The sequence below is a fragment of the Microtus oregoni genome, unplaced genomic scaffold, assembly GCF_018167655.1.
Source record: "Microtus oregoni isolate MIOR12 unplaced genomic scaffold, Mior012 000001F_ref0000356, whole genome shotgun sequence".
NCBI lineage: Eukaryota > Metazoa > Chordata > Mammalia > Rodentia > Cricetidae > Microtus > Microtus oregoni.
In genome coordinates, this window is record NW_024543060.1 from 14,975,950 (window position 1) to 14,989,393 (window position 13,444).

Sequence of the window (13,444 nt, forward strand, 5' to 3'; positions counted from 1 at the left end):
GTCCAAGAGATTCAGTTTCTAGGAACATATGCACCAAGAATTCAGTTTTAGGTAACTTTAAGACACCCATAACAAGCTTTTTTACAGGCAACATCAGTAGGAGCTCAAACACATGAGTCTGAGGCTCAGAAACTAGATTCTAAATAGTTAAATTAGAATTTACTCATACTTCAATAAAAATTTACTATAATTACAATGACTGAAAAAATCATTAGTGCGAATTGAAAAATTAATCACTAAGTTTCTTGCCTGTTGTAACTGGTGGAAATGTGTGCCTTTAATTGAGACTTATTTTTCTTGTAAAAGAACAAAGCCCATTCTGGTAACAAATGCTCCTCAAACCCCCAGGAGTCCCATCTGGAAGCAAGTCGCTGGTCCAAGTGGGGAAAAAAAAAAAAAAAAAACAGGGAAAGTGCTTGTTGCACTTTAAAATGGAGCGATCAGTGCGGTGGAGAAACATTTTCCCTTTGTTTTCTTTGAAACACGATAGATCTTCACAGAGAAAGAAGGAGGGTTCGGGCTGATTACGATCATGGTGAGAGATAAAAGCTTCTAAGTCGTTGTGTCTGTGGAGAATGCCCAGAGGGCTAGCAGATACGCTGCAGACGAGGTCATCTCTTAAAGCACTCCAGGAATTCTCAGGACAAAGTGCCAAGGAAAATGTGATGTCCGCCAGGACCTTTGGGCATCTCAACAATGCTAATAATTGGGAACCTGGGATTCCTGCAACAATATCGGATAGGCAAGTGTTTCAAGTGAGGAAGCAATGGTAAGAAAAATTTGGGGAAGGAGAAGACATGGAGTTATCGGGAGCTAGAAATATTAGAGATGAGGCATGGCTGCTTTGTTCCTTTATATTTTTAAAAGGTTAAAAAGATTTATTTATTTTTATTTTATGTGCATGGGTGTTTTGCATGCATGTACATCTGTGAGACCCCCACAGAGGTCAGAAGAGGGCATCGGATATCCTGGAACAGGAGTTACAGATGGTTGGGGGTGACATTTGGGTTCTGGGGATTGAACCCAGGTCCTCTGGAAGAGCAACAAGTGCTCCTGACCACTGAACTATCTCCCCAGCCTCTTCTTCATTATTTTTATGTGTAAAGTTTAATGGCATTCGGCACATTCATATTATTGTGCATCTTAGGGTTCCTATTGCTGTGATGAGACACCATGATCAAAAGCAATTTGGGGAGGAAAGGGTTTATTCAACCTATACTTCCACATCACTGCTCATCACCGAAGGAAGTCAGACAGGAACTCCCACAGGGCAGGATCCTGGAGGCAGGAGCTGATGCAGAGGCCATGGATGGTGCTGATTACTGGCTTGCTTCTCATTGCTCCGTTTGCTCAGCCTGCTTTCTTCGTGAGCATGGCTTGCTCAGCTTGGTTTACCCAGGACCATCACCCTAGAGGTGCCCTCCCCCAATGTCTAGGCCCTCTCACAACAGTTACGAATTAAGAAAACGCCCCACAGGCTTGTCTAAAACCCAGTCTTACGGAGGCATTTTCTCAATTGAGGTTCCTTCCTCTCTGATGACTTCAGCTCCTGTCAAGTTGAATAAAACTATCCAGCTCATTGGGAAACCACCAACATGTGAAATCATCTCCAGACTTTTCTGGTCTACAAAAGAGACCGTCTATACCCATGATATAGCCCTCCAATCCCTCTCCTCAGTTACTTCTTGGCAAGTACCATTTTGCTTCCTATCTCTGAATCCAAACCCTCTGGGTAACATATAAATGGAATCTTACATTTGTTGTTGTAACTAGCTTACTTCACTTAGCGCAGTGCCCATAGGGTTTATTAGAGCTAAGTACACAAAATGGCAAAGAAAGCAACTGTTATGTCATACATAGTCTAGCACAACAAAAATATATAAATAGAGGATGGAGGTGTACCATAATGGAAGAACATGTGCCCAAGACTCCGAGTTCGATTTTCAGCACAGCAAACAAACAAATATGCAAACACACGTGTAATTGGTTCTTTAATATTTTACCCTTCATCCAGAAGGTCGGCTCAGTGAGAGGGACCTTGTAGATCGTATTCACTGCCCTTCTGGTCACCATCCAGTCCAGTATCTACCAAGGGCAGTGGCCTTATAGACAATGTGAAATGGGTAAGGTCATTGGCGTGGGGCTTGGGGACAGAGTATGCCCGAGGAACGCCGGTTCTCATGTAATGAATTGCCTGGGAAGCACTGGCAGAGGGTTCTGTAATTTGCTGGTGATAATATTCAGTTGCCATAGTGCTGGGGTGTTTCTGAACATGCATCTTGATTAAATACAGAAACTGGGAAAGTCGGGATTGTCTGTCCCACCTGTGGTCCCTGTCTTCCTTTGGTCACTCACAGAAAGGGCTTCCTCCAGGTGAGCCTTTGAAGACAATGTCAACTTCTTTGTGTTATCATTTATCATACTTTTACAGATCAACACAAGCTCATGAAATTTTACTTAAAACTTTTTAGCCTTTTAATTATAGAAACTGGGAAAATAGGGAAAAGATGTAGTAGGAAGGAGAGAGAAACGGATGACTCCAGGGATAATATTTATTAAAATTAAAAATTCATGTGGCTTCTGCCCCAGCAAGCTCACTCTTGGGAGTCTGTCCCAAGGAAATAAAGCCATTAATTAGCACAGACACACGCACAGAGATGCTTTTAAGACAGTATTCACTGTGAAACAAAGCCCCTGGCTGAATACTTTATGATATATCAACACCATGAATTATTACCCATCCATTTAAAAGCACAGATTAAATCGAAACCAATTGACTTGGAGAGAATCCCATGAGGTGTTGTTAAGTGAGGAAGGCAAGACACGAGAACATGTATGCAAATGTGTACAATGTGCCACTATCGTAAAGGCCAAAAACAGCCAACCAAGACCAAAATCACTAAATCACCTTTCCAATCCCTTACATAGCTTTGTGAGCGTGGAGAAAACCATGAGAGAAAGAGCCCTGGGCTGGCGCCACTCCTTGGGTGTCAGTGAGGAGATGGCTGCTGCTGGCAGGAGAAAGAAGAAAGGAAAAGGGGAAAGCGAAGCACTGAACCCAAGCAGCAAGCGCATAAGGCATGCACCCGTGTAAAATGTCACGATCCCAGGCTGCTCAGCTAGTTAGTGCTTGCCTAGCATGCCTGAAGCCCCGCGCTCCGTCTGCGCCATTGCATAAAGATGTGAGTCTACTGGGGTCTATTACTCAGCCCCCAAAACAATGCTAAAACGCTATGTTAAAAACAAAAACAATGGCTGGAGAGATGATGCCATGCTTAAGGGTGCATACTGCTCTTGCAGAAGACCAGAATTTGGTTCACATCAGGTAGCACTAGCTCCAGAGCATCCAATACCCTCTCCTGGTCTCCACTATCACAGACATTCCACGTGAATTACACATACACACACAATTCCACATTACACACACACACACACACTTTAAAATAAAAATAAACTATTTTTAAAATGGAAAATAATCCTCCAAAAAACAAAAACAAAACCCGGCTTGCTTCTTCAGATCAAGGCTCTGTTGTTTGTACTTTCTTAGACACATATTCTTGGTAGAAGAAAGGAGACATTCGGAACAGACTTAAGCAATATTGATCTCTAAAAACGATCAAGGTTCTCGGTCGTGGTCTATCAATGTCTATCTGTCTTTGTTTTCTAACAGTGCAGTTTTAAGCTGGGTGCACAACAATCAGAGACCATATTCCTCAGCCTTCTTTGCAGCTAAATAATGCCATATGATTGGAATCTGGACAATGGGATTTAACCCCTGAGAGTAGTCCTTAAACCAAAAGGAACCTGGCAGTGGTGGCTCACACCTTTAGTTCTAACACTCAGGAGGTGGAAGCAGGCAGATCTTTATGAGTTCAGACCAGCCTAGTCAAGAGAGTGATTTCTCTGAGAGCCAGGGATACATGGATAAATTCTGCCACACACACACACACACAGAGACACACACAAAAGGAAAGTATCTTCTCCTTTTCTATTTCCCCCGCCCCAGCATCCTGGAAAGTGAACGTGATGGTGAAACTCCTGAATGGATGGTAGGGCCAAGGAGAAAAAGGGAACTTGGGTATCTAACACCATCCAGCCACCAAACCAGCCCTTATTCATTATCCACACTGCATATTTCTATAGAAATTATACCACTTTTGTTTAAGTCATTGTGCTGAATCTGTGCTGAGCAAAGAAGTCATATTTCAGGAATGCAGATTGGCCCCCAGGCTCTCCTCGCTACCCAGCTCTGAACCACCATAACCATGGCTTTTCAACACCATGAGCCTCTCTTCACTACTTCAAGAGCAAAGGTCACAGAACGTCAGAGACCTCCCTTCTGGCTAGGGGTGCGGGTTCCTCTGGATTGTTTAGTTGCAAGGAAAGCTGGGAAATGTGATCTCTGATTGGTTGTGTACCCAGACCAAGGTTCACGGAGTTAACTTTTTCCAGAGGGCACAGTTTTGAGCAGAGGGAATTGACAAGATGAAGCAAAGGCAAGGAAGAAAAGCAATGCACAAAGTACCCGAGAGGGGAGGAACAAAGGCATGCCTGGGGAATCTCCTTAAAAGTTAGAAACATAAATCAATAGTCTTCCCAAAGACTCGGGGCCGACTAATGAAACCCTTTCCACCATGTGCACTAACTCTGAAAGACACCAATTATTTTTTATGGCTTGGAAATCTCCCACTGTGATTTCTCTGGCAGCCCAGAGAAAGCTGGGTCTGGTTTGGGAAGGCCTAATGATTTCTCACATAAGACCGACCAGGCTTGAATAAGTCTTTGTGTGTGTGTCGCGTAATGAGAATTTGGCAAAACTGTGTGTCTCCTTTGTCTCATTTGTGGTCATAAGAAGACTTGAGGAAACAGTCCTGTCACTTTTTGCCAATAATACATCGAGATGGGTGGCTTTGCAAACAGTTTGCTGTTTTGCATGGAAAGAGCAGACCAACAATCAATTAGGTAATGGACCTGACCTGGGCCGTGGGAGCCGACAGCAGCAGAAACCGCTGAGTCATGGAGCCTCGTTTCCATACAAGGCACGTGAAAATCAGTCTCATTACTTTACCGTGTCACCTCCCGTGAGGGCACTTGGCAAGTGTGAGTCATCGCAAACTTGAGGTCTTAGAATTTGGAGAGCCTGGTATAAAAAATTCATCAGATCTTTAGGTGCTGCCTATTCTCCCTTTTCCTATCACATCTGGATAGTCGGTTTTTAAATTTTAATGTGCTGCTCTCCTTGGCTTTTCAAGGGCACAACTTTCACCTTGGATGGCTCTAGGCATGCACCAGAGTGATGGGGATGGAAACTTGGTGTGGGAGAAAACAGAGAGAAAGGCTGAATAAGCATTAGGGCAGGGCACTCAAACCCAGGACCAGGGGGTCCAGCCGCTATCAGGAATGTAGAACTTGCATGCCAGCATCTCTAACACGCTTGGAAACGGGGCCTGCGACAAGGGATCCTGGCGAAGAACAGAATAGAAAAATGCCCTTAAGAGTCTGGTTTGGAGCCAGGCGGTAGTGGCACACACCTTTAACCACAACACTCAGGAGGCAGAGGCAGGAGGATCTCTGTGAGTCTGAGGCCAACCTGGTCTACAAGAGCTAGTTCAGGATAGGCTCCAAAAGCTACAGAGAAACCGTGTCTTGGAAAACCAAAAAGAAAAAGAGTCTGGGTTGGAGCTCAATTGGTAGAGAGGCAGAAATTGCTCAGGAAAAAAAAAATCACATCTGTACCAAACATGATAATTACGGTGTCAATATTCTCTTAGCAGTACAGTATGACATATATTTATTTACATAGCATTTACCTGGCACTAGGTGTTACAAGTAAAATAAAGATGATTTCAGGTATATGGGAAACTGTATGTAGTTTATATGTAAATAACACCATTTTTTTCCTTTTTTGTATGTTTTTTCTACTTCCTTCCTTGCCTCTCCCTCTCCTTCAACTCTCTCCCAAGGTCCCCATGCTCCCAATTTACTCAGGAGATCTTGTCTTTTTCTACTTCACATGTAAATTAGATCTATGTATGTCTCTCTTAGGGTTCTCATGGTTGTCTAAATTCTCTGGGATTGTGATTTGTGAGCGGTTTTCTTTGCTTTATGTTTAAAAACAACTTATGAGTGAGTACATGTGATAACTATCTTTCTGTGTCTGGGTTACCTCATTCAAATTGATGTTTTATAGCTCCATCCATTTTCCTGAAAAATTCAAGCTGTCATTATTTTTTTCTGATGTGTAGTATTCCATTGTGTAAGTGTACCACATTTTCCTTATCCATTCTTCAGTCGAGGGGCATTTAGGTTGTTTCCAGGTTCTGGATATGGCAAACAATGCTGCTATGAACATGGTTGAGCACATGTCTTTGTGGCACGATTGAGCATCCTTTGGATATATACCCAAAAGTGGTATTGCAGGGTCTTGAGGAAGGTTGTTTTCTAATTTTCTGAGAAATCGCCACACTGACATTCAAAGGGGCTGTACTAGCTTGCACTCCCACCAGCAATGCAGAAGTGTTCCCTTTACCCCACAACCTTTCCAGCATAAGTTGTCATCAGTGTTTTTGATCTTGGCCATTTTTCCAGGTGTAAGATGGAATCTCAGAGTTGTTTTAATTTGCATTTCTCTGATTAAGGATGTTGAACATTTTTTTAAGTGTCTTTCAGCCATTTTAGATTCCTCTGTTGAGAGTTCTCTGTTTAGATCTGTACTCCATTTTTTTATTGGATTATGTGTTCTTTTGATGACCAATTTCTCGAGTTCTTTGTACATTTTGGAGATCAGCTCTCTGATGTGGGGTTGATGAAGATCTTTTCCCATTCTGTAGGCTGCTGTTTTGTCTTGTTGACCATGTCCTTTGCTTTACAGAAGCTTTTCAGTTTCAAGAGGTCCCACTTTAATTGTTTCTCTCAGTGTCTGTGCTGCTGGGGAATAACACACCATTTTATATAAATGACATGAACACTCGATATGGAAAACCCCAGAGGATCCTGGATCCAATGCCTGACTGACACAGAGGGACAACTCTAGCAAGATAACAATCCAGGCACAGGGCAGAGGAGAGCATGCGCTTCACACTAACCATGCGACCTTTGAACCTTCTCTATCTGAGCACAGTCTCTGCCATCATCTAGACACAAAGGGCCAGATCCTTGCTTTCACGGCTGCCTTTGAACCAGAGCAAGGGCATACAGGATCCTCACACACGCATCATGGCTGTAAGAAGCAAGCAAGTGCTTGGAAGAACCAAGGACCATGCTGAGCCTGTTCTGGTGTTTGGGATGACATTGGCTGTGGCCACATTCAGAGTCTAGATGATAGAACCCTGGATCAGTACCCATAGCAACGGTAGTATCCCAGGTCCAATACCCATAGCAACAGTAGTATCCTGGGTTCAGTGCCCATAGCAGCAGTAGTGTTCCTAAGAGCTTGCCATGGGCCTGGCTGCAGGGCCTCAGGCCTAGGTGGGTCCCTGGCCCCACTATGTCCCCCACCACGTCATCACTTCTCAGGGATTTCTTTACCCCTTAATCCCGACAGAGCCACTTTTGTGTTTAGAACCCGTGAGTGAGACATGGAGGTGCTCTCAAACGTGGAATTGTGGAGAGAAGAAAGAAGCCAGCTGGGAGTTGTAACTGGCAGTGTATCAATATGTGAGGGAAACTGGATCAGGCTGCGCCCGGTGCCACTCTGGGCCATCACTGCCACCCTTGGCTGCCCGCCTGGCTCCACAGGACCGGCTTCTCTCCGCGTTAATTGGTGCCTGTGGCCTCCTAGCTTTCAGTCTCTCCAGTTCCTATCATGTCATCTTGATTGAGGATTTCATCTCGACAGAGGGAGTCTCTGAGGTGTAGTGGTTCAAAGCCTTCCCCAGTACTAGTGAGGTACAAAGGAAAATGAGCGCTTAGATGAAGAGCTGGCCAGAGAGCTGGAGAGTCTCCGCAGTGAAGAGCCCCCAGGCCAGCTTATCCAGAGACACAGGACTCCCCAGCCTCGCAGGACCCAGAGAGTGACACTAGCCAGGGTCAGCTGCTGGAGACTGGAGGGCTATGCCTCATCAGCTTCTAACGATGAGGGAAAGAACCTAACCCGGGTTCCAAGGGCTTCAATTCTTCATGCTCATTATGGATGTTATAAAAATCACAATCTTCACTTGGATGCAGCTCAGCAATAGACCACTTTCAAACAGGGGTGAGGCCTTAAGTTCGATCCCTTGCACGAGGGTGGGGGGGCATTTCCGAAAATTATAATCCTCACCACGAACCCAGGAAGAGAAGCAGAACGCAGGGTGGACTGCCTGAGTGAGGTGTGTGAGCGTCCATCACCCACGTGGACAGTTGCGACTGTAGCAGTTGACAGCTGCTTCTGCTGCCGGGAGAGGTGTGGGCAGGGCAGAGAGGGCCGGCTGCGATGGACTAAGCTAAATTGGCTTTCTCCTTCTCTCATTTGAGTAGCGTGGTTAGCTAACATTTGCCACCGGCCTGCTTCACTTCCCAACCTCCATCCAAGGCCCCAGCCATTCAGGGCCGCTCATCACTAGCCAGAAGCAGAATTCCTTAGTCACAAGCAGAGTGCTGAGCTGTGGCTCAGCTGTTGATATCTGTGACCCGGGGGAGAAATAAAAATCAATGGTTTCCTAGGTACCTGGGCTTCGAGCCTTGCGCACTTCTGTTTACGCCTCGCCGTGGAACTCTCTTGAATAGCCCATTAGTCCTCTCGAAAGCCAGACCAAACATTGCCGCTGGGAAATTTACTGAACTGTGCACTTCCTCCTGCTCTCCCACTCTAGACCGAAGCCACCCACACTCTTCCCTTGACCTTCTGAGGTGTCCTTCCGTGCCAGGAGGCATGTGCAGGAGGCCAGAGGACAAGCTTGGGTGTTGTTCCTCGGGAATGTCATCCGCTTAACTTTTCAGACAAGGACTTTCATTGGCCTGGAGTTTGCCAAGCAGGTTAGGCTGGCTGACTGGAGAGCCCTACAGATCCACTTGTCTCTGCACTGGGACTATATGCCAGAGCTAGAGGCACAATGCTCGACTTTCCACGTGGGTCCTGAGAATTGAACTCAAGTCTTTGTGCTTCGTTGACAGAGCCATTCCCTGGTCCTTTCCCTCACCTCTCTGCATTGGTGGTGGGCCTCTCTGCCTCTGTGCAGAGAAACTGTTCTAGTTTCATTTAGTTGCTGTGAAAAAAAACACTCTCACCAAAATCAATGTAGGGTATGAAAGTCTTATACTTCTAGGTCGTAGTACATCATTGAGGGAAGCTGGGGCAGGAACCCAAGCAGCAACGAAAGCAGAAATCATGGGGCAAAGGGAAGGCTTCTTCCTGGCCCACATAGTCCAACTTATGCCCAGCTAGCTTCCTTATGCAGATCAGAACCAACTGCCCAGGGAATGATACTGCCCACAGTGGGCTGGTCCCTCCTGCATCAGTTAGCAATCAAGGCAGTCTTTCACAGTCATTTACACAGGCCAATCTGATCTGTACAAGAGCTCAGTAGAATCCAGGCCTTGTCCTGTGGATGTAGGGGTTAAGCAGGAGACACTGGAGTAGTTCATGCCCTTGGGTGGTTATTTGCAGGAAGCTAGGAGCATTGTCACTAGTACACAGTGGTAGATAGTAGACTCGGAAGACATGGCCGGGGCTCAAGTACTCTTCCCTCCATTCTGTAGTTTCTGACCTTGGAAGGTTTGCCCACAGGTGATGAGCTTTCCTCGTTGATACAGTGACGATGATAACAGTGTTCTCTGGGCTGTTGTGAGAATTCTGTGTGATGGTTAGGCCGTGGCCTGGTGGAGAACAAGCCCCATACAACAAGTGCCCTTGGCACACTCTCCACGACTTTCCTCATTGCTGAGACAAATGCCTGAGGAGAGCAACTTAAAAGAAGGACTGTTTAGGTTGGTCTGAAGTTCGAGAGCACAGTAGTCCCTGGCAAAAGGCAGGAGAACCAGGCGGCTGGTCACATTGCATCTGGTCAGGAACCAGAGGCAGACGAATGCTGCTGCCAGCTTGCTTTTCTTCATTCTGTTCCGTTTGGACCCCTTCCTGATAGCACAATAGCATCCACAGGTAGCTCGCATCTCAATTAACCCAATCTAGAAACTCCCTCACAGATAAGGCCGGAGGCTTGTTTCCATGGTGATTCTGATACTATCAATTTGGGTCAAGATTTACCGTCTCAGGCATTATCGGTGGGTCTACAGGGCTCTAGCGGCAGGGACAAAGGTTTGACCAGGTATGAATGAAGGTGGGGGAAAGGACTGAGGACGTGGAAGGGGATGGCTGAGGAACAGGTAAGGGTGGAGGTAAACTGTGGTGGTCTGAATCTTCACAGCCGTGTGAAGCTGGCACTGGATAATCTAAAGAGAGGGATGGGGGTTGTGTTCCCCTTGCCGAGGGAGGGAGGAAAGGCGCGATTTAGAGAGGGTTGACAACCTGCCTTCAGTGGCACACTGGTAAGTGGCAGTCATAAGTGTTTTGATCCTGTACTCTGCTTTGTAACATCACTAAAGCACAAAACTCACCCTGCAGCGGCTCTCAAGCCAAACTGTCCCCCAGGCCTTTGAAGCTGCAGCAGGGATGAGGGCCTTGTGACACACAAAGCAACGGGAAGAAGGGGGTGCATAGAGTACCCAACTTTGCAAAGTGCAGCTGTGGCATGGGAAGAGCAAAGCTTTCTTCACAAAATGGGGGGCTGGCTGGGCGGTGGTGGCGCGCGCCTTTAATCCCAGCACTCGGGAGGCAGAGGCAGGCGGATCTCTGGGAGTTCGAGACCAGCCTGGTCTACAAGAGCTAGTCCAGGACAGGCACCAAAGCTACAGAGAAACCCTGACTCGAAAAACCAAAACCAAAACCAAAAACAAAATGGGGGGCTGGGTGTGGGGAGCAGCTGGGGGTGTGGCTCCATGGTACATGTCTGACACGTAACATGTGCCTACCATGTGCAAAGCCCTGGGTTCAACATGTCCACAGACGTGTAAAACATTATCAAATACAGATCAACAAATTCATGGGAAAGCCTTGTTCAAAGCATGTCTCACTTTCTAGAAGAACAAATCCAAGTTCTGTCATTTCGGTAACAAAGCCTTTGGCTAAATGAATCCTTTCTTGAAAGACCTGCCTCGGCACTGAGCCTCGTGAGACAGTCTTTGGTGTCTGTGACACAGGTATGGAGGGTTTAGCACCATAAAGTGATGAGCTGGTATCCACTGAATGAATGGCGAATCACCAAGCGATGGTAAGAAGGCAGAGGAGAAAGACTGAAGGATCTTATCGAAATTGGTGTACAGGGCTGGTTAAGTGCGTGCCTAGCAACCACAAAGCCCTGAGTCTGATCTCTAGCACTATATAAACTGGTGTGGTTGCCCATGGCTGTAATCCCAACCCTCGGGAGCTAACAGCAGAAGAATCAGAAGTTAAATGTCATCCTGGGCCACCTAGTGGGATAGTAAATTGCAGGTCAGCCTGGGATTCAGGAGACCCTGTCTAAAACAAAACCAAAGATCAGTCAGGAATGATGGTGCACACATATAATCCTGGTACTTGGTAGGCAGAGGCAGAAGGATATCTGTGAGTTCCAGGCCAGCCTGGTCTAGAGAGTGAGTTCCAGTCCAGCCAGGGATACATACCGAGACCTTGATCTCAACAAAATAAAACAATCAGTTTACCAAAACTGGATGTGGTGTGGTGGTGCACACCGGCAATGTCAGCCGCAGGAGGCATCAGCAGCAGGAGAGCCTTGGCTACCCAGCAAGTTCAAAGCCAGGCTGGGTTTTGAGACTCTCAAAAAATAGAAAGAATGGAGAAAGAGAAAGAGAGGAGAAAGAGAGAGAAGAGAGAGATACACAGAGAGATACAGAAACAGAGAGAGAAGGAAGAAGGAAGAAATCAATGTAGCAGAGGAATTTCTTTGTAAGGTTTTCTTCCTAATGTGTTAAAATGTTGGCAGCATCCAATATGTGCTCATAATATGCGCCTACAAAGCTCTGACATGAACAATTGATATCACTTGACCATCTTAACCACGGCTAGTTGTCCTTAAAGCCTCCTGAGCCCACCAAATTCTAGATGGTAATGGCTCAGCTGGTTTAAATGGGTTTCCATGGTTACACTCATGCTCCCGTTTCCATGGTTACATTTTCTGGTCCCTCACAGGAGTTAGATATATATTTGAGATTTAAAGGGATTTTTTTTCCCTGCCTTGCCTGCCTACACAGATTTCTAGGGTCCAAATGTCTGGGATGAAAGTTTTAGTGACCTCTTGGCGGGAGAGGGGGAGACGGTAATAATATTTATGGCAGCTGAATCTACCTAGAATGAGCAGCAGACTCAATGGGGAGCAATACTGCAGGTGGATTGATAGCTCAGTATTATGAGCCTGCCTGTTTTGCTGAACTAGAGGAGAGGGCTGTCTGCGGTGAAGGACCAATATATTATTGTTTGGATGTGTGGCTCTGGGACAGGGCTGGGATGCTGTCCGCAGCTGGACTCTCAGATCAGATGTCCTTCAAATTTCTTTCATCCATCTCTGTACTGGATATTGAGGCTACCTGCTTGCACTCATTTCTCTCATCATCTCCCTTTCAACGCTCCTCCCTTGGTTCACCCCAGCAAGCATCTGTTTGAAGGGACCAGCCCAGGTACCTTCACAGTTGGATTTAGCATCTCTCTGTACAGAGAGCCTACCTTACGTGGACTCCAAGAGCCCCCTTGTGGTAACTCTAATACTTGCAGCTTTTTGTTTTGTTATGTTTTTTTGTTTTTTCGAGACAGGGTTTCTCTGTGGTTTTGGAGCCTGTCCTGGAACTAGCTCTTGTAGACCAGGCTGGTTTCGAACTCACAGAGATCCGCCTGCCTCTGCCTCCCAAGTGCTGGGATTAAAGGCGTGCGCCACCACCGCCCGGCTACTTGCAGCTTTTTTTTGTCTAGAAAAGGACTCCTGGAAACTGACAGGACTCAGCAGGGAAAACGGTCTTCCTCCATCATCCCTCCCTGCCTTCTTCCTATAACTTTACTGGGCATCTGTTATGCATCACCCAGTCCCCGGTACGAGTGGCAGCCTCCCTCAGACTAGCCTGCTGGCACCCAGACACCAACAAGAACTAAAATGCCTCCTCTACTCCAGGCAGTTAGTGTCCTTGGGTGGGCAGCTGACCCAAGCAGAGCCTGGGACTTCCTTGAGAATAAGTATCGTCTGGGGCGATGAATGGAGCGCGCATAGTGGTCTGTGGGTGGGGGAGGGGAATATTTTGTTTGCTCTGTCTTCAAGGAAGGAGTGTTCCATAGACCCTCTGAAGGGGCACAGCTAGAGACCAGCATCTCAGGATCCAGGCAAGTGTTGAGTCTTCTGGAATCTCATACAGATTGCTCCCAGAAAGGCGCACCATTTTTTGGTCTTTTCTTCACCTGTAAAACACGGGCCCTTCTTTTTGATGT